The sequence below is a fragment of the Aquarana catesbeiana genome, linkage group LG02 (assembly GCF_042186555.1).
Source record: "Aquarana catesbeiana isolate 2022-GZ linkage group LG02, ASM4218655v1, whole genome shotgun sequence".
NCBI lineage: Eukaryota > Metazoa > Chordata > Amphibia > Anura > Ranidae > Aquarana > Aquarana catesbeiana.
The window spans coordinates 541352096-541373057 of NC_133325.1; the positions used below are offsets into that span (position 1 = coordinate 541352096).

Consider the following 20962-nt stretch of genomic DNA (forward strand, 5'->3'; position numbering starts at 1 on the left):
ACTGCTTGGACCTTGAAGAAGGGGACATACCCCGAAAGCTTGTCCTGAAAAATTGTATGTTAGTGCAAATAAAAAAAGTATCACGGACAGTACTCAATTTTCTCTGTCACAATTGCACTAATACGGCTACAATCAAATCAAGTATTTACTGATTCTAAAATGTGATACACTGTCCAGTTTGCTTTTTTCACAATCCTGTCTTCTTTTCTTACCTAGCATACCTCTGCCAAAATCCTTTCTGCTGCCTAGCCTACATTTGTAAAGATCCCATCTGATGTACAAATTGTCTATGTGAAGTAATGTGTGCTGTTCACTCAACCTCTGTCAAGACCTGTCTGTTGACCAGTCTTCCTGAGATCCTGTTTGCTGCACAGTCCTCTGTTAATATGCCAGCAGAGTTGGCTTAAGAGCTACCTAATTCTGTGCCAAGTGATACGGCTCCAGAGCCAGTGTTGTGTTTGAGCACTGAAATAAGAGGTGAGGGCGGCAAGCCTTCATTTTCTGAGGGCTCTTGAGACTCCTTTATGCACAGGCACTCCCTAGTTAATTATCCTGACTAACCCTTCCACCATCCACCCATTAACTGCTTGCTCAGCAAGCAGAAGACTTCTCTCAAGTTTGTCAGTGTCCCTCAGTGTTGCTCCTCCAGATCTGTCATAGCGGTATTCTCCCTGGAACTGTTGCTCCATTGATGCATATATGTGGCACACTAAACAAAACCTATATCCCCTCTCACTCCTTCTCTCATAACATGTATATTACCTAAAGTGGTTGTAAACCGCAGGCATGAAATATGAACAAAGCACATACTTTGATAGTGTGTGCTTATCTCAATTAGGAGCAGCACCTCCAGCAGATGTTCCTTCCATCCAATCAGCTCTCAGGGCTGTCCTCACTGAACTCTGCAGAGTGTAATTTCAGCTCTCAGCCCCCTTTTTTCTGAACTCTCAGACTAGCTTTATAAATTCAGCACTCTGAACAGATGTAGAGGAGAGAGGGTTGCAGATAAACAGGTACAAGGTTTGCGCAAGGATTTGTTTAACCTCTGTGCATCACCTGAGGCCAGTTACTTTACTGGGTATATGTAAGGGTTTACAACCACTTTAAAAAAATGAAACTGTGTAAAACGCTGTGTACTCCTCTGACTGTTTTTTTTCTCCCCCTTCAGATGCTGTGTGTGTTTCTCTGCCCACTTTTCACCCCTCTCTACTGGCTTTACAGAGCAGTGAGCCTTTGAGGGTTAAAGAGGAACTGCAGTCTGCCAACATAATTTGTAATAAAAACATATTTGCCATTCTGAAGCTTCCCTCCAACCACATTGTATATTTTATATATATTGTGTTTCTGTATTTGCCAAATATGCTGCAGAAATCTCCCTCCGCTGAGTCTGGCTGCAACCATTTTAACTGTGGACAGCTGAAGCTGCTGCCTGTTCACTTTCTGGATTTACACAGTCACCCAGAGGCACACCTCCAGCTCTGAAGCTCTGATTGGCCCTCTTATGACTCATCCCCCCCTCCTTCCTGGCAAACTCTCAGGAGAGTGAGAGAGAGAGATGTGCATGATATCCTAAGCCTAGGCTTTTTACAAGAAACAGGCAAGAAACAGGAAATGGGCTGTATAAGGTATTTACTGGCAGAAAAAAAAAAATGTTACTATCCAAAGTTAAAACAACAAGGACAGCAGGTTCTTTCGTCTCTTCTGCATGAGGCAACCACACAGGAGACTGGGAAATGTAGTTTAGAAGGGAGTTGTACTGTGAAAGGGGGCTGGAGCTGTAAAGTTTGCCTGTGTGCCAGTGCCTCCACCAAAGAGAGAGAACCACGATGGGCTGGTGTGCATGGACTGGAGTTGCCTGGGGAGACCTGTATGTACAGAAGCTGAGAATTGAGCCAATGAAAGCCTCTTGCTTTTGAGGACTATAAAGTACATACATGCTGCTTGGATCTGTCTGTGCCTACACCAGAAAGACTGAGCTGGTTTATATTACTCCTTTACCAGTGCTTCTGATACCAATTAGCTTTAGCTTAGTGCCACTGTGATCTGAAATAACTGCCATATCATAGTCGGATGCTCATGGCAGTTAGTGCACTACATTCAAACAGAATTATTTACCTACTTAGCCTCAGTTCACATATATGCGATGAAGCAATATCAGCAGCAACAGCAAATCCTGTGCATTTCCTGCACCACACTGCTGCGGGTGTCAATTTTAAATTAACGACATCCCAAAACTGCTTGCAAAACGCAGTGCGATTGCCTGATTTGGATTGCAGGGGAGTGAACACCCATATGGTGCAATTCCGGTGTGACAACAAAAAAAGGTCCTGCACCATTTTGGTGCGGATGGGGTGTGATTTGAGCAATACAAAATTAATTGGCTCAAATTGCACAGCAAAGAATCACATTTGATTTGAACAGGATTGCGGTGTGATTCCTGTTCAAATCACATGTGGTTCCCCACACCGCACCAGTGTGAACCTAGGCCGGCTGTTTTTGTGCATTGCTTTTTTATTTTTGACTTGCAATAATACATTTGCTTTGTTTACAGTCAAGTAGCCTGGTGTCTAATTTCACATGCTGATATAGTTGCGGTATTATACCAATACCTAAGCTAACATAGGTTCTCATATTATTGAACCAGGTGTGTCAGAGGGGCTGAATTGGTTTATGGAGAGGTGGCAAAAAACAGAGGACCCAGCAGCTCCTATGAGGGTAGAGCTACATATTAGACCCCTTTCACACTGAGGCGCTTTACAGGCGCTACAGCGCTAAAAATAGTGCCTGCATAGCGCCTGTAAAGAGCCGCTCCTGTCTCTCCAGTGTGAAAGCCCGAGTGCTGGACACTGGAGCGGTGCGCTTGCAGGACGTTAAAAAAACTCCTGCAAGCACCATCTTTGGAACAGTGAATGAGCGGTGTATACACCGCTCCTAAACCGCTGCTGCCCATTGAAATCAATGGGGCAGCGTGGCTAAACCGCCGGCATAGTGCTGCTGCAGCAGCACTTTGCGGTGGTTTTAACACTTTCTCAGCCGCTAGCGGGGGTAAAAGGGCCCCGCTAGCAGCTGAATAGCACTGCAAAATTGACGGTAAAGCGCCGCCTTACCGCCGTCGCACCCACCGCCCCAGTGTGAAAGGGGCCTTACTGACCTTTTCCTGACCTTTTAGACTTTTGGGTTTTTGCTGATGTGTTTTCATACTAGGAATTAACATTTTGTTACAAACAAATATTGGTAAATATACTACTAATTGTACAACAAAAGCATTTGCTAAATTTGTAATGATGATTTAGGCTGGGTTCACACCAATGCGATTGCAGACATCGAATGTGATTCACACTGCATTCCTGTGTACATCACATGCAATGTCTTTGTGGTGAGAATTTAGCCTTACAGTTTGTATGGCTGAAATTGCATCGTATTTTGTTTGGGAAAAAATACACCATAATAATTATAAAACAAAAACAAAAAGCAGTAAAGTTAGCCCAATTTTTTGTATATTGTGAAAGATGATGTTACGCCAAGTAAATAGATACCTAACATGTCATGCTTTAAAATTGCGCATGCTTGTGGAATAGTAACAAACTACGGTACTTAAAAATCTCCATAGGCAACGCTTAAATTTTTTTTTACAGGTTACCTGTTTAGAGGTACAGAGAAATTATTGCTCTAATGATAGTGGTGATACCTCACATGTGTGGTTTGAACATTGTTTACATATGCGGGCATGACTTATGTATACGTTCTGCGCGCAGGCACAAAGGGATGGGGTGCTTTACATTTAATTATTTTGATCACTTTTATTCCTATTACAAGGAATGCAAATAAGCATGGCATGTCCTCTTTATTGAGAGATCTGGGTTCAAAAAGACCCCAGATCTCTCATTTACCCTTAAAAGCAATAAAAAGACATGTTAGCTTTAAGAAAAAAATCCTGTTTATCTGCTTGAGGACCTTAAGTGACGTTGGAGGTCGTTCCGGTCCCCCAAGGGCATGGAGCCTAGTGGGCTATCTTGCCTTCACTCGACTTCCTGCTTAGCCATCGGCCGCACCGGAGCTTACTGACTACTCCGGTAAGCTCCAAATTGACTGGGAATTGGCGGGGGGAGGGGGGGATACCTCTCCCTCCGCCTATAAAAGTGATCTTGTGGTAAATGCTCCACTGAGATTTCTTTTATCGGAAAGCTGGCTGCCTAACGAAAAAAAAAAGATACCGGGGGTTATGGCAGCTAGCTGCTGCCATAACAGCCGTATTTAACTTCAAGGTAATGACATACATTTACAGTTAAGCGGTTGGCAAGTGGTTATGGGACAGTTCATAAATGCCCCAACTAGAAATTATGCTCTGCAGGACCTGTTAATCTCAAACAATGTAGAGTTTATTACATTAATATAAAAAGTTTGTATGCAGCGCTGAAAAGGTAGGTCAAAAGGAGATGGAATCCAGGGGATATGGTGAGTGGAAGAGACAGGACCCTTGCACCAGCTTCAGTGTATGTAACAACACACCACAGTGCACTCATAAATTATTCTTACCAGAAGGCAGATTGTACAAGCATGTAAGCATAGATGCTAAGGATATCTCCAAGCTCCAGCATGAACTCCAGGATTAAAAGACAGATCTCTGCACAGGAATCAACTGTCACAGAATGCTCCACCCGATTATCCAATGAAGGGAATAGGCCCAAAAATAAATATAAGGAAGCGCATAGTGAAGCAGGTATGGGTATTTGATGAATGTATTAGAAACGTTCTCACAAACAAGAGTTAAAAAACTAGCACAAAAAGTTATTATAGCCGTGGCTCGTAGCATGTTTGTGTCCACCTGATGCATTTTGACCAATGGGTCGTCGTCAGAGGTCAAAATGCATCCGTTGGGGAGCCGAGGGGCGGAGCCAAGCAGAGCAGACATGCCTGCCAGAAGCTCTGCTCTCTGAGAGAATGATAAAACTGAATAACGGCGGGTGTTTGCCAAACACCCACACATAAAATATATCAATTTGTGCCCACAGCACTCCTGAATTCTGGGGTCTCAGTCCTGGTGTCGCTGGACAGATTATGGGTCCCAAAATCAACAAAAGAGCGCCGCCTCACAGCACAGCCAAAACGGCGCTGCAGCAGTCTGCGTCAGGTACCTCCAGCAGTGATGATATCAACTTAAAGGCATATACTGTCACACAGACTGCAATTCTGAATTACACTGTGAGTATTTAGAAGATTCACCTCAGAATGAAATTACCTCACCAGTTACACTGAAACAAATAGAAAAAAATGCTTCACAAAGCATTGAAAAGCACTTCTGACCATATTACTACTAGCCTTACCAAGGAAATAAGAGAGCTGAGTCAGCGCTTATCCACACTTGAAAGCAGAGTAGATGACTTAGAAATTAACGATGTAGAATGCTATAATGAAATTGACAACCTTAAAGAGGAAAATGCAACATTACAGACAAGATTGGAAGACTATCAAAATTGTGCTAGACGCTCTAATTTGCATATTAGAGGTATTCCTGAAACTGTAATTGACTTACAAGCTACAATGACAGCACTTTTTCAGGAACTACATCCAGCCATCCCGATAGACCATCTGGAAATGGACAGGGTTCATAGAGCCCTAACACCTAAAAAATCTGATGGTCCACCCCGCGATATCATTGCAAAGTTTCATTTCTACAGAACAAAAGAACAACTACCATCTGCAGCAAGGAATAAAAAAAACTCTTAACTTTCAAGGACATAATTACCAGCTTTTTGCAGACTTGTCCCAACTTACAATAAATAAAAGAAGGGCCTTAAAACCCTTACTACAACGCAATCAAATTACATATCAATGGGGATTCCCCTTTTCAGTGCCTTTCACATTTCAAGGCTCTAAATTTACATGTTGTTCTGCTAGTGAACTCCAAACTAACCTTCAAGACATGCATCTGCTGACACAGTACACAGTACACACTTGACACAGTATCAAGAAACCACTCAACGAAGACCGACATCTTCTCCAAATAAAACTTCTGCATTGCCAAGGAAAAATGATCACCAGAGCTCACATAAAAGGGGCCATAATCGATCACCTGATCAAGCCCCTGATGACTCTATGGACTGAAGAATACTATATACTCATATTTATCTCTCTGCTTGATGGATAAGTTCACCAATCCTTACTGTCTATTTCACATTTTGCATCTAATGAATTCTTATTATATTTAGACACACTCGGTTATGATAATGTGAAAACGAGCTATCTTTTCCATTTTCATAACTTCATACTTCTAGGATCCATTCTTCATCTATCTCTTGATTAATAAGACAGCTAAACAGTCTTTTTTTTTTTTTTGCCATTTATCGCCTCAAGGAGATACTTTAATTGTCTTAACAAGTTCTTAATATAACATATTGTAACAACTACCTTACTCCAGATCCAAGATAAATGGCTTAATGGTCACATGGATCAATTTTCAATAGCCATGTTTTTTTTTTTTTATTTCCATTATTTGCCTCCCAGTTCCTGCTAGTGCTAAAATATTCTCGTTACTTATATACTTATGGAAACTTGCTACTAGTAGGCTTTGTTGTTCTTTCAGGAATGTTTCTTGTGCTCCCTTTTTGCCCTTTTTTCGCTGATGAGGGGGCACTGATGGGCACCGATAGGTGGCAGTGATGGGCACTGATGGGTGGCAGTGATGGGCACTGATGGGTGGCAGTGATGGGCACTGATGGGTGGCAGTGATTGATGGCAGCACTGCTAGGTGGCACTGATTGGCACCACTAGTGGCCATTGATAGGTGGCACTGGTGGACATTGATAGGTGGCACTTGTGGGCATTGATAGGTGGCACTTGTGGGCATTGATAGGTGGCACTGCTGGGCACTGTGGGCACTGGCAGGTGGCAATGACAGATGGCACTTGCAGGCACAGATGAGGCATATGTGCTTCCTTTCTCTCCGGGACTGATGTCCCTTTGACATAAGCCGGTGATCGGCTTTTTTTTCAGCGTGAGGAGAAAACGAAACCGATCACCGAGGTTTTGTTTACATTATGTGATCAGCTGTCATTGGCTGACAGCTGAACACATGGTAAGGGGCTGGGACCGGCCCCTTACTCAAGTCTGTGATCATCCGAGTCTCCGTGACTCGGTGATCACAACGCGCACACAGCGCGCCCTGCAGGGTGCGCGTGGTGCGCGTGCACAGGGGAGGACGTCCCATGACGGCCTCCCGGAAATTGGGGTCCGCGCTGTAGCCTTCATTCAGCTATGGCCCGGACCTCAAGTGGTTAAAGGAGATTAAAGACCCGGAAGGGCGATATCTGAGTCTAACAGGATATTTGCATGATACTGCCATAACAGTAATTTCATATTATGCCCCCCAGCAAAAGTCATACTTCGTTCCTCTCTCACCTTTTACAGGTAATCAAATCACATAAAATAGGTATGTTACTTTTATGTGGAGATTCCAATCTAACTCTCTTCCCTTTCTAGACAAATCACCTATATCTCAATCAAATGTCCCTAATAAACACTCTTTTTCACAACTTTTTACAAAACATAATTTAGTAGACTCCTGGCGTGAACTGAATCCAACTAAAAGACAATTTACCCATTATTCACATCCCCATTGCTCATTCTCATGAATAGATCACATATTCCTAACTACAGGTATGGTGCCTGAAATCCTAACATCCAAAATTTTACCAATCTCATGGTCGGATGATGCGATACTTACCACTATAGCCTCTACCATTCCAAAAGCACATGATCCAACTTGGCTTCTTAGAGATTACCTACTTAAAAACCCAACACATAAACTTAAAGTGGATGTAAACCCAATGTCATCCTTTCTAAACTACTGCCATAGTGGTTATCTATAAGGATATACGTGCCTCCTGCATGTATCCTTACCTGTCAAATGTCTCCCCTCTGTCTGTTATGAGACCCGAAAAATTGCACATTCAGTGGGCGGGTCTGTTGTCTGGAGCTCGGTGGGTGGAGTCGTGATGTCAGTAGACTGCCCGCCCACCTCTACACTCCCCTTGTCAATATGAATTTTCTCCTGTGTATTTCTTACACTGAACTTCTGCTATGATCTCTAACATTCAGTGAAAAGACAGGAAAGTAACCACATGACTTCAGCATGCCAAATCATGCTGAGGTGTGGAACAGCCAATCCTTGCAGAGCTGCTGAAGAAAGGAGTGGGGGTGGGAATTAAAAAATAATGCGTGTCTTAGGCTAGTGCACGAGATATGTAAATCACCTGTCACTCACAGCAAGGGGGAGGATTTAACAAAGTTTTTCTCTGTCAAGTTTTATCTCACTGAACAATAAAAGGGGATTGCTCAGAGCTGGATTAACTCTTTGTGGCAAGAGTGGGCTCAAATGATAGGAAATCTTATACTCTACATTATGACATAAAAAAAAATAAAAAATTTCGGGTTTATATCCACTTTAATATTGAACTTGCACTGAAAGAATACATTGTAGACAACTATACCCCTGATATATCCCCACTCACTCTGTGGGAAGCTCACAAACCAGTTTTACTTGGTATATGTATGAGACAAGCGGCTCTAATTAATCGAGAACGTAGAGCTTTATATAACAAATTAGAAACTAACACTTGCTACATGGCATTTCAATCCAATCCTTCCCCTTTGCTTCCCCTTTGCTACAATTGCATATGGATAAGGCTAAACTTGAATTTGACCTGTTTCTCACAGAATCAGCAGATAAAACTATCAAATCGATCATGCCACAATTTTTACATGAAAGCTAATAAACAAGAAACTCTATTAGCCCGCACACTCAAATCTCACAACTCTCCCACTAAACCTATTTGTCTCAAAATATCTAAAGATATATACTCCAATAACCCAAAGAAAGTACTTCAAGAATTTAAAACACATTTAAACACTTTATATTCTTCTGACACTGAGCTGGATACATCCAAAGCAGATAAGTTCTTTTCCCACATTTCCCTCCCCCCCATTATCCACAACACAGTTAGAGATACTAGAGAAACCTGTATCGGTTGAAGAGGTGTCCAGTGCTATCAAAACACTGAAAATAAACAAAAGACCTGGCCCTGATGGATTTTCCGCACTATATTATCGTACATATATTGAAACATTATCACCCACCTTAACTGTTGCCTTCAACTCTATACTATCAGGTCACTCATTTAGACAGGAAACATTAACAGCAATTATTTGTAAGCTTTCCAAACCAAACTCAGACATAGCATCTGTTCGAACTATCGTCCTATCTGTTTACTAAATGTAGTTATTAAAATATTAGCCAAAATCTTTGCTACCAGACTTAATACATTGATTGGTAAAATTATACATAAAGACCAAGCAGGATTTATCCCTATCCGACAAGCAAGTGATAATATTAGACGTGCCACCCTTCTATCTATGCTGAGAAATTCCTCTCATTAGATATAAAAAAAGGCATTTGATTCAATTTCATGGTCCTATATGCACTATACTCTTAGTAAATGGGGATTCAGCCCCCATTTCTTACAATGGATCTCAGCACTTTACTGCAAACCTAAAGCGTACATTAAATACACAGGTTACAAATCTGAAACATTGAACATAGAAAGGGGCACACATCAATGATGCCCACTCTCACCTTTATTATTTGCTTTGCTTATTGAGCCTTTAGTACAAAGAATAAGAATGGAACCTTCTAAAACAGGCATGGAAATGGGAGGTTGTCACCACAAGATATGTTTATTTGTGGATGACATCCTTCTATTTTTATCTTCACCTCAAATTTCAGCTCCTAACCTTATGAATATACTAAAAAACTATTCGATCTCAGGCCTTACGGTTAATACTCAAAAATCTACAGCACTGAACATCTCATTAACCACTGCAGAAAAATTAATTGTACAATAATTACCCTTTAAATGGGCTACACATAGCATTCCTTATCTGGGTATCCAGCTCACTGCCAGCCACTTGGATTTATTTTCCACCAACTTTCCTTCTTTACTAAAATTAACTACTACTACTACAAACTTGCTTTTAAAATGGTCATCTATACTGACTTCATGGGTTGGGAAAATAAATAAGATAAAGATGGCCATACTTCATAAATTCCTGTACCTTTTCAGAGTTCTTCCAATACACATGCCAGACTATTTCCTTAGAATAATACAACAAAAATGTATAAAATTTACTTGGGGGAAACTCAAACCATGAATATCTAGAGAAACCTTATTCCTTCCCAAAATCCATGGTGGCCTAGGATTTCCAAACATTTCATTATATTATAAAGCTGCTCAACTAGCACAATCCATAAAATATTACTCCAAAACTGAGATTCCCTTGTGGGTTACCATTGAAGCAAAAAAATGTGATCCTCTCTCCATACACAATATTTTATGGTTACGTCCCATAGATTGTAAAACGTTAAAAAACCCAATCTCTAAACATTCTCTAGCTATCTGGAATAGACTCAAAATCTTCATGGTCTGCAATCCAAATATAATCCACTTCTATTTTTCTCAAAAACCCAGCTTTCTATCCAGCATGGACTTATCCCAGATCTGTTCAGGCTTGGTCCAAAGCAGGTATAACATGTTTACATCACATGATCCTAAATACAACAATCCGTCCCTTCCCAGACGTATGCAAGTCTTTTGGGCTCCTCCAATCAGAAATATTTTGTTACCTTCAAGTTAAGAACTTTTGTATTCCTTTCCTAAGCATTGACAACTCTGTAGATGATTTTACTAAGTTTGAAAATATATGCATGAAAGACCCTCATACCAGAGGTCTCATATCAACAATATACTCCACATTGCTTGTTAAATCAAATGTTAAATTACCATCTTATGTGGTGAAATGGGAAAAATACCTTGATCGAACTATAGATAAAACAGAATGGTCTGCAATCTGGTCTAATATCAACTCTTTTTCTCCTAATGTGATAGATAATGAAACCTCCTACAACAGTGATGGCGAACCTTTTTGAGCCCGAGTGCCCAAACTGCAACACAAAATGACTTTTTTGTTCAAAGTGCCAACACTGCAATTAAACCTGAACACCGAGGTTTTAGTTCAGAAAAAACAACTCGTACAGTTGTCCAAACTAATTAACAGCCTTTGTTTTAAAAGAAAAACACAGTAACAGAGCTTTCCATTAAACATTTTTTTTTATTGAAAAAAAAAAAACTGTACACGTGCATGTATTTTTGGATAAGGATACACTTGCTGATCACTGGTAAAGATGCCTTTGCTGGGCATTTCTAAAGATGCCTTGGCTGGGCATTTTCAAAGATGTCTTTGCCAGGCATTTAAAAAAAAAAAAAAAAAAAATTCTTTGTTTCTGTTAATATTTATTGCAGAGTATTGGCGAGTATTGGCGAGTATTGGCAGAGTATTGGCGAGCATTGGCAGAGTATTACAGAGTATTGGCAGAGTATTGACAGAATATTGCAGAGTATTGGTAGAATATTGCAGAGTATTGCAGAGTATTGGCAGAATATTGCAGAGTATTGCAGAGTATTGGCAGAGTATTACAGATTATTGGCAGAATATTGCAGAGTATTGGCAGAATATTGCAGAGTTTTGGAGAGTATTGGCAGAGTATTGGCAGAATATTGCAGAGTATTGCAGAGTATTGGCAGAGTATTGGCAGAATATTGCAGAGTATTGGCAGAATTTTGCAGAGTATTGCAGAGTATTGGCAGAATATTGCAGAGTATTGCGGAGTATTTGCAGAGCATTGCAGAGTATTGGCAGAAAATTGCAGAGTATTGGCAGTATATTGCAGAGTATTGTAGATTATTGTAGAGTATTGCAGAGTATTGGCAGTGTATTGGCAGTGTATTGGCAGAGTATTGCAGTGTATTGTCAGAGTACTGCAGATTATTGTCAGAGTATTGCAGTGTATGGGCAGAGTATTGCAGAGTATGGGCACTGAGCAGCACTGTGGGCACTACAGATCCAGCCCACAGCGCTGCTGCAAACGATCTCTCCCCCCTCTCTCCCTCTCCCCTCACACTGTACAGATCGGTACAGAGAGGGGAGGGAGGAACTGGCATCATGACATGATGCCAGTTTGTTTACAAGTGATCGCTCCGTCATTTCAAATGACGGAGCGATCACGTGGTAAACGGCTGCTACCAGTGGCCATTTACTGTGATCCGTGATGTGCCGGGTCTTCTGGACCCAGCGGTCATGGATCTTTCCGGGAGCACGCCCCAGGGGGCGCGCGGGAGCGAGATTCTGGGAGGACGTCCATGGACGCCCTCCCAGAATAAGCCGACCGTGCTGTAGCCGTCTTCCAGCTATGGCCCGGTCGGCAAGTGGTTAAACTCACATTTGAGTAGTTTAAATCAGGCATAGGGTAGTTCTTTCTGCTCAGAAAAAGAGAGAGGGATTAACTGCGCATCAGTGAAAATAAATAGTCAAAAAATCAAGTAGAGATAGCAAATAAATGAAAAATTATAAATAAAAGAGCTGCGAATTCCTATATGTGACACAAACACACAACATGGATATTTATAAAACTTTTGACTCGCGCTAGTGACAAACAAATAGGTATAAGAGTGATAAAGCATCGCCTTTAGACTGAATTCAAATATATGTGTGGTCATATATCATATAGATAAGCATGTGTAATAAAACAATAAGACTAGCATCAAAGATATAATGTACAGCAATAAAGGAAAATTAGTGTTAGTCCATATGTGAACACCTGAGCATTATATTAAATGAAGTGAAGGTCCTGTTGTATGAGAACACAAGTGCTTGGGTCCACCACCATATGTAGAGTGACTGGCCGCTTACCAGAGACCCATGACCCCCCCGTTATAGAGAGTCTGAGTGAGCTGTTGGATCTTATTGCTCCAGACCACCATAAAGCCGAGATGGAAAGCTGGGATGGAACATCAGGGACCTTGGTGTGGATGGATGGATCCACGAAAAATCTGGCTCTCAGCAGAATGATGTAACCATGTATGGAAAAGAAGGGGGGGCTCCAATAGTGTAAAATCTTAAGGCTTTATTAAAAACAAATAAAGTATACACTCACATGTAAAATCGGAAATAAGCGTTCTTGGAAAAACAGTCTGGAGCACCGGCTGGATGCTCACAGACAGCCCATCCTACTGGTATCACAACATCGGTGGGAGCTGACGCGATCACGTCGCTCAGCCCTACGCAGCGTTTCGTAAGCAAATTACGTCTTCCAGGGGCACGGGCGGCGCATCGCATCACCTCCCTAAATAGTAAAAGGAAAAACCAAGCCTCATTCTGGGTTCACCCGCATCGGCGGACTTCCGCATTGGCCTGAATTGCAACTATGAATAGTTCAACTACACGTGCGCACCCTTGATCCCAGCCTAGCATTGAGTGCTACTATGTCAGATGACTCATCTAGTGAGCCGGAACGTAAGCCGTAACCTCTCGGATGCGCATGGGCACCTGTGGGCCATATAGATCTAATGGAGCTCACAGAATTTAGACACTGATAGAATATCTCCCAAAAATTGTGTTGTGTCTTTTGTCTCGTCAAAGTAATGTATGCCCAATCTTAGAACGGATGTATTGAATCCGGACAGGGGCAAATACAACAAAGACAGAGATATTGAAAATTGAGAACCTGACGTGAGCCGTGACACAAATCAAAAAAGAATCGGAAATTGAATCTAAGGGGACATTCAGAAGGAAAAAAAGCCCATCCTGATAATTACAAACAAAAAATGTGATGTAAAGTATATATATATATAAATATATAGATGAACCCAGAAAAACAAATGAATATTAGTTAAGTGCAACCAAAGTAAAAATTATAATCAAATATGAATAAATCTTAACAAAGTTTGACAAAAGGGATATTTTCCAAAAAAGGTTAAATTGGGAATATAGAGATTATATAGAAACAATTATATAAAAAATTCATACAAAATTATTTGTAAAGATTATAAAAAATTATGAAAAGTGTATGAATTGCATAAAAATACACATGAAATAGTGTATCTATATGTGGTACATATAGAAGAGAAGAGGAGGAAGGGAAAAGAGCTACTGACTGCATGAGTGTAGAATTTAAGACAAAACAGACAACTGCATTAGGCATTGTTAATAAAGGCATTCACATCTGTATCGACATTCATACCGAATGGCACATAGCTTTTTAATCTGTAAATCTAGGACATCTCTAACTTAGAGATCTCCCTGTTTAGTGAACTACCTCGCCAATGTGGTCTATACTTGTCAATGCCTACATATAATGTGTTAGAGGGATCTCTTCTGTGAACCTGGTCGTAATGTCTAGAAACAGGATGTTTATCGTATCCTCTCCTTATATGCCCTATGTGTTCGTTCAGGCGGACACGTAGGGCCCTTTTGGTCCTCCCTATATACTGAAGCCCACAAGGGCATTGTAGGAGATAGACCACCCCTTTAGAGCTGCAAATAATGAGTGGTTCAATTTCGTATGATCGCGTGGTGCTGGTGGATGTAAATGTCGTGATCCGTCTTGATCTATTAACGTTAAGAGAACACACCTGGCATTTACCACACCTATAGTACCCAGTCAAATTTTGAAGAAAGGATCTATTCTCCCGTGGGGGATCCTGGACCGAAGTAGCTAATTTGCTCCCTAGGGAGGCCACTCCCTTAAAGACCACTCTGGGTCTCGGTGGTAGAATGGTACTAAGGGTTGGGTCACTGCCCAAAACATGCCAGTGCTTCTGTATTAGTTGTCTAATCATATGGTGCTGCACCGAATAGGTGGTGATAAACGGCACAGCATCAGAAGCATTGGCCCTAGGTTTGGGGGCATCAGACAGGATGTCCCTGTCCCTGTTCCTTGCTGATTTAACAGCCCGAGAGAGGGAAATCCGGTCATACCCCTTTTCCAAAAATCTCTCTGTCAAGATGGATGCTTGATGGTCAAAAGTCTCTACATCTGAACAATTGCGTTTAAGGCGCAAAAATTGACCTTGAGGGATGGCCTTGAGCCAAGGTTCATGATGGCAACTGTCCACAGAGATGTACGAGTTCCTGTCAGTTGCCTTAAAGTACGTAGACGTCACGAACTGTTCATCCACAATCTGAATCTTCAAATCCAGGAAATGGATGGTATCACAGCTAGCTTCAAAATTTAACCTGATGCCTCTGTTATTGTCATTAAGAGCAGTCATAAAGTTGTGCAGCTCAGCTTCACAACCGTCCCATAGGAGGAGGACGTCGTCGATATATCTAGCCCACAGTAGCATCTCTGGTCTCCTGGGTGTAACGACGGCGTCCTCCTCCCATTTGGCCATAAAAAGATTGGCCAAACTTGGGGCGTATTTGGCCCCCATGGCCACGCCACGGTCCTGCCGGTAAAACTGGTGCTCAAACCAAAAATAGCTGTGGCTCGCGGCATACTGTAGCAGTTGCATAATGAATTTAATCTGTATGGAAGGTAGGCCAGAGTCTTGGTTGAGGAACAGTTCTACTGCCTGTAGGCCCGATTGATGGGGAATGATGGTGTAAAGGGATGATACATCCGCAGTTACCATCCATAGGCCTTCCCTGGGAGTGATGTTAGAGAGTATATTGATCACCTGCTTGGTGTCCTTGATGTAGGATGGTATCCTCCCAACCAATGGTTGCAGGAAATGATCAATATATTTGCCCACCCGGGACGTGATTGAGTCAATCCCACTCACGATGGGACGTCCCGGGGGCAAACCAAATCCTTATGGATCTTCGGGAGGTAGTAAATGACTGGGGTCGGGGGGGCAATAGGGACCAAAAAGCATCTCTCCTTGTCATTCAGAATACCTCTCCGAAGTCCCATATCCACAATTGACTCAAGCTCTTTCTTGTATTTGACCAAGGGATCTCTATTTAAAACCGTATATGTGTCAGTATCATCAAGTATACGGTGCATTTCTTTCTGATAATCGCACCGATCCAACACCACTATCCCCCCACCCTTATCGGCCGGCCTGATGACTAGGGATTTATTATTGCTAAGGGATTCTAATCCGATCTGAAGATCCCTTTGCAATTTTAATTTCCTAACCTTGATCTGCTCAAGGTCCCGTAAGACCACATCACTAAATACACGAATAGCTGGAGCAAGGGAACCCGGGGGGTTGAAGAGGGAGGCATTTGAAAGGTTAGTGTGCTGATATTCCCCTCCAACCGCACCCTCCACCCTGTTAATGGGGTTGGATAACATGTATCGTATGATGTTCAGTCTACGTGTAAACTTATGTACATCCATATAATTTTGGAACTTGTTCAGGCTCCTAGGCGGAGCAAATTTCAAACATTTATCTAACCGTCTCTTTTCAGAGTCGGTAAGAATTTGCTTGGATAAATTAAAAATACCTGTACCTAGGTTTTTCTTCTTTTTGAGTGCCTGGACTCGCCTCCCCCCTCTGGTTCCTCTTTTCGTTCTCCAGGACGTTTGGTGATCCGTGCGTCTCTGGGAAAACCCCAATGCTGATTATTATTCCCACCTGGAGGACCATAAGATCGTGGTGGGCCAGGGTGGGTATAGTCCCGTTGGGGGTTGGTGGAATAGTGGGTACCCTGATTCCTTTCAGGATAACTCTGCCTATATGCTTCTGTATTCATACCTCGGTGTCCAGAGGTGTCCAGGTCCGACAGAGGATAGAACCGGTTCTGTATCGGGACTGGATTTGCTGGACCATCTGGAAGTTGACCACCATAGTGCTAAATCGGCCCCTCGCTATAACCCTGGGGATTTCGCCTCCATGAAGGGTTCTCCCAAGTCATTGGGGGGGTATCATAGGGGCACGAATGGTAGTTAGGGCGTGGAGATTGGTAATGATCCTGTCCAGGATATCCAGATGGGCCTCCAGTAGGGCCATAATTAGGCCCAACTCTTGGGCCGTTAGGCTTATTTTTGATGTTTTTGGGGTGCACATCCCTCTTAGGTGTGGGGGGAGTCCCTTGTCCCGTCCGAGGGGGGGCGGGTTCAGTGATGGTTGGGACAGCTCCCTGCGGCTGTACATCCATCCTCCTCTCCTCCTCATTGAGTTCAGCCAACTTCTTTTGCCAAATAAAGACAAAGCCTGACTGATAGTCCTGTTTGTCTCTGTTATATTTCTTTTTCTTTTTGGCTTTTTGGTCTTTATCTTCCTTTTTTAGGATCTTGAGAAGACTCCTAGATTGTTCCTTGTATTCCTCACTGTTGATATGTGGGGCTAACTGGTCCCTCATGGATTTAATTTCCCCATCCAGACGGACGAGTTTATCGCTCTTCCTCTGGATGAGGAATGGGAGTAAACCAATGCCTGAGTCGTTGAAGTGTTTGAACCAACCTTCCAAGTCGGGGTCACCCTTCTGAGGGGGGACCTCCCATCGCAAACTCCTCGGGACCATGGCCTCCTTAATATAAGTTTTGAGGAAGGCAATGTCCCACTGAGTGTGCGTCTCTGAGGTGGTTGGGGTCTTCAGTCTCATGAAGAGACCACTAATCCCCGGGTCTGAAGCCAGTGGAGTGGAATCAAAGACACCAGAAGTGTCCACCACTTTCTTGGCTCGGAACTCGAAGATATCCATACTGGTCGAACCCAGTTACTGAGCTGCAGTTAAAAATGTGTAATATGTGATCAGAAAAAGAGAGAGGGATTAACTGCGCATCAGTAAAAATAAATAGTCAAAAAATCAAGTAGAGATAGCAAATAAATGAAAAATTATAAATAAAAGAGCTGCGAATTCCTATATGTGACACAAACACACAACATGGATATTTGTAAAACTTTTGACTCGCGCTAGTGACAAACAAATAGGTATAAGAGTGATAAAGCACTCAGATCCAACAGCTCACTCAGACCCTCTGTAACGGGGGGTCATGGGTCTCTGGTAAGCGGCCAGTCACTCTACATATGGTGGTGGACCCAAGCACTTTCTCTTTCTGTGTTCTCATGCAACAGGACCTTCACTGCATTTAATATAATACTCGGGTGTTCAAATATGGACTAACACTAATTTTCCTTTATTGCTGTACATTATATCTTTGATGCTAGTCTTATTGTTTTATTGCACATGCTTATCTATATGATATATGACCATACATATATTTGAATTCAGTCTAAAGGTGATGCTTTATCACTCTTATACCTAGTACTTTCTGCTGTCCTCCGGTTTCCAGCTGGGCTGCGGTGTGGGGTCAGTCCCCGGTCGCTCCGGTGGTGTCCGTAGCTCAGAGGAAGGGATTTTCCATAGCAGGCATGTCAGCAGGTGCATTGGCAGGAAACGTCAGATGCTCAAGAATGGGGGGCGTGGCTTCAGCGCTCACGTTCGGAGCATGCATCACGCCCACTCGGACACGTCACCGCTAGCCCCAGAGAACTGTGGGAGATGTAGTTCGCGGGTGCGGTGTGGACGATTCAATGATTTGTCAGTGTATAAATTTCTCAATTGTCATGGTGTGCCCACAGAGGCGGCTATGCATGCCGGCAGTGGCACGTGTGCCACGCGTTCGCCATCACTGTCCTACAAGGTACCCTCACGCTGGTATTTGGTTCCTGGCACAATAGCTAATTTCTGGAAAAAGGTTTTTTTACTCGCAGAAATGTTTGAAATAGCAATAATACCAGATCCAGAAATTGCCCTTTTAAATATAAAACCTGATTACATGACTCGTAAACAATTCAAGCTATTCATACAACTTATGACGGCCGTGAAACAGACAATAACTAAAGCATGGAAAACTCCCTTACTAAACATAGCAGAAACCAAGCACAGAATGAATCGGTCATTGTTGCAATGCAAAAATTGAAGCCATAGATAAAGAAAATCTGAAAGGATATGAAGGTCTATGGAAACCATGGATCACACATTGTTTACCTATAAACTTTGACCACCAGGTACTCCAGTCATGGTAACTAACATTTTTATATGCAACAATGATAAAACTATAAGAATAGATTATGCCTGACCCTTATTTTCTTTCTTTTTTCTTCTCTTCCTTATTTCTCTCTTACTAGAATTTAATAAGGTACCTAACAGCAACAGGTGATATGGAATATATTTGTAGACCCCCCTGTCCCTAAAATTGGGGCTATAGTGTCAATTTAGTTTTGGCTGAGCTGTAAACAGCTCAGATTTGATTATATATTTGGTTCTGTTCTAAACTTGGCTGAGTTGTGCATTTCCCACTGTTGCCAGTAGGTGTCACTGGCACCACAGGACAGTGTGAGAATTACAACTAGGTTGAGCTGTAATGAATATTCTTTTTCCGGAAACAGCCCAGTAGGAGGTTCCTGGCCGCTGTGCATTCTGGGAAGGGGTATTTATTGGACAGATGCCATGTGCTCTAGTCAGTCGTTACCTCTGGGCCCTTCTGGCCTGAGGATGTGCTGCTGCCTATTCTGCAGTAGGCCCAGAAGCCTGTCTGGGGCCTACTAACCCTGAGGTGGTCCTTAGGCTGTCTTGCCTATGTACAGGAAGCCGAGCCGAGCTGAGGAGATCCAGGGGAGGACCCTTGCTGGAGGTAGCCAGGATGAAGGCTGGTCTCTCAGAAGGGCCTGGTGACTCATTTGGAGGACGCATCTATATATAAACTACCCTTACAGTACCGCTGGGTTGGCTTAAAGGTTGTGGTACTGTTAAACTGTTCAACTATCTAAACAAGGTAACTAGCTCCTGGCTGCTAAGTCTGTGAGAGGGACTTATCCAAGATTGCTACTGGCTGCTAAGTCTATGAGAGAGACTTATCCAGGTATTCAAGATCTTCTAAAAAGGAAGCTGTTTGTTCTTTGGATTCAAGGAGTCTGTAAGTGATCTGCTAAAAAGTGTATCTGAAACCTCCCCTAAACCTCTCTCCTACAACTTTTCTCAAGTTCTCATTAAAGCATTGAAAAATACCTAAAGTGACTGGTGCCGACACCTACGAGAAATTCACAATTTTATGGTCGGTTTGGCAGCGCTTCTCCGCCTCAGACACGCTGTCTTCCTTGCTCCCTGCCTCCTAGAAAAAGAAAGAAGTTTTGCCTGGATCAACCACCAATGAATAAATTCTAGGTAATTAATAGGATCAGATATTCATCCACATAAAATTAATGGATGCAGTTTGGGTTGCCTTGTAAAGCATACAAAACAACTAGGAGAAAGAGGTTCCCCCAAAGAAGGCAAATTACCCAAACACAATCTGCAAAAAACAATAAATTTATTGAGCTACAAAACACCACACAAAAATACAAAAATTGGGCAAATTAGGGAATATATCATAGACCAAGTTAAAACAGATAACGTTATCATTAAAAACAACGGAGCCGCGGCCAAGCATACCCCATACACACACCAATCACCACAGCAGATTCCTACTATATTGGGAAATATCGTATGAAATAAGTCCTTAGTCAATCCAAGTATTGGTAGTATGGCGGTATGAGGGTAAGGGTGGATGAATGAATGATAGATTGGAACTAATTCAACACATCATGAAAATTATGGCAGTCCGGGAACTAACTTGTAGAAAGCAGCAGGGGGAGCAATACCGGCTCAGGCTGTACTATAAGTATAAACTGGAGTAATACTTCTCTCACCAAGTTGATGGCTCTATCTGACGGCAAACGCTGTTTGGACTGACATCTACAGCTATTTTCTGGGGGTAGAGCCTACGATCTCAAGAGCTGCTGAGCCATCAACTTGGTGAGAGAAGTATTACTCCAGTTTATACTTATAGTACAGCCTGAGCCGGTATTGCTTCCCCTGCTGCTTTCTACAAACATAGCTGCCTTACTTGTATGTCCTGGGTTCACAACCACCTCCAGCAATAATGCCGGTCACTGCTGCTGTCATACCTATGATATGGGTTTAGTTCCCGGACTGCCATAATTTTCATGATGTGTTGAATTAGTTCCAATGTTACAATCTATCATTCATTCATCCACCCTTACCCTCATACCGCCATACTACCAATACTTGGATTGTCTAAGGACTTATTTCATACGATATTTCCCAATATAGTAGG

The 20962-nt window shown here is 42.4% G+C and overlaps 1 protein-coding gene across 1 annotated transcript in view; it reads right to left on the reverse strand.

Annotated features, from left to right (window-relative positions):
- The window catches only part of SLC26A9 (solute carrier family 26 member 9), a 659312-nt gene extending 639353 nt beyond the window's left edge, over positions 1 to 19959 (reverse strand). The window contains exon 1 of the mRNA XM_073615875.1: positions 19855 to 19959. The gene's annotated coding sequence lies outside the window, so the exon portion shown is untranslated. The remainder of the gene's footprint in view (positions 1 to 19854) is intronic.
- Positions 19960 to 20962: the final 1003 nt, after the last annotated feature.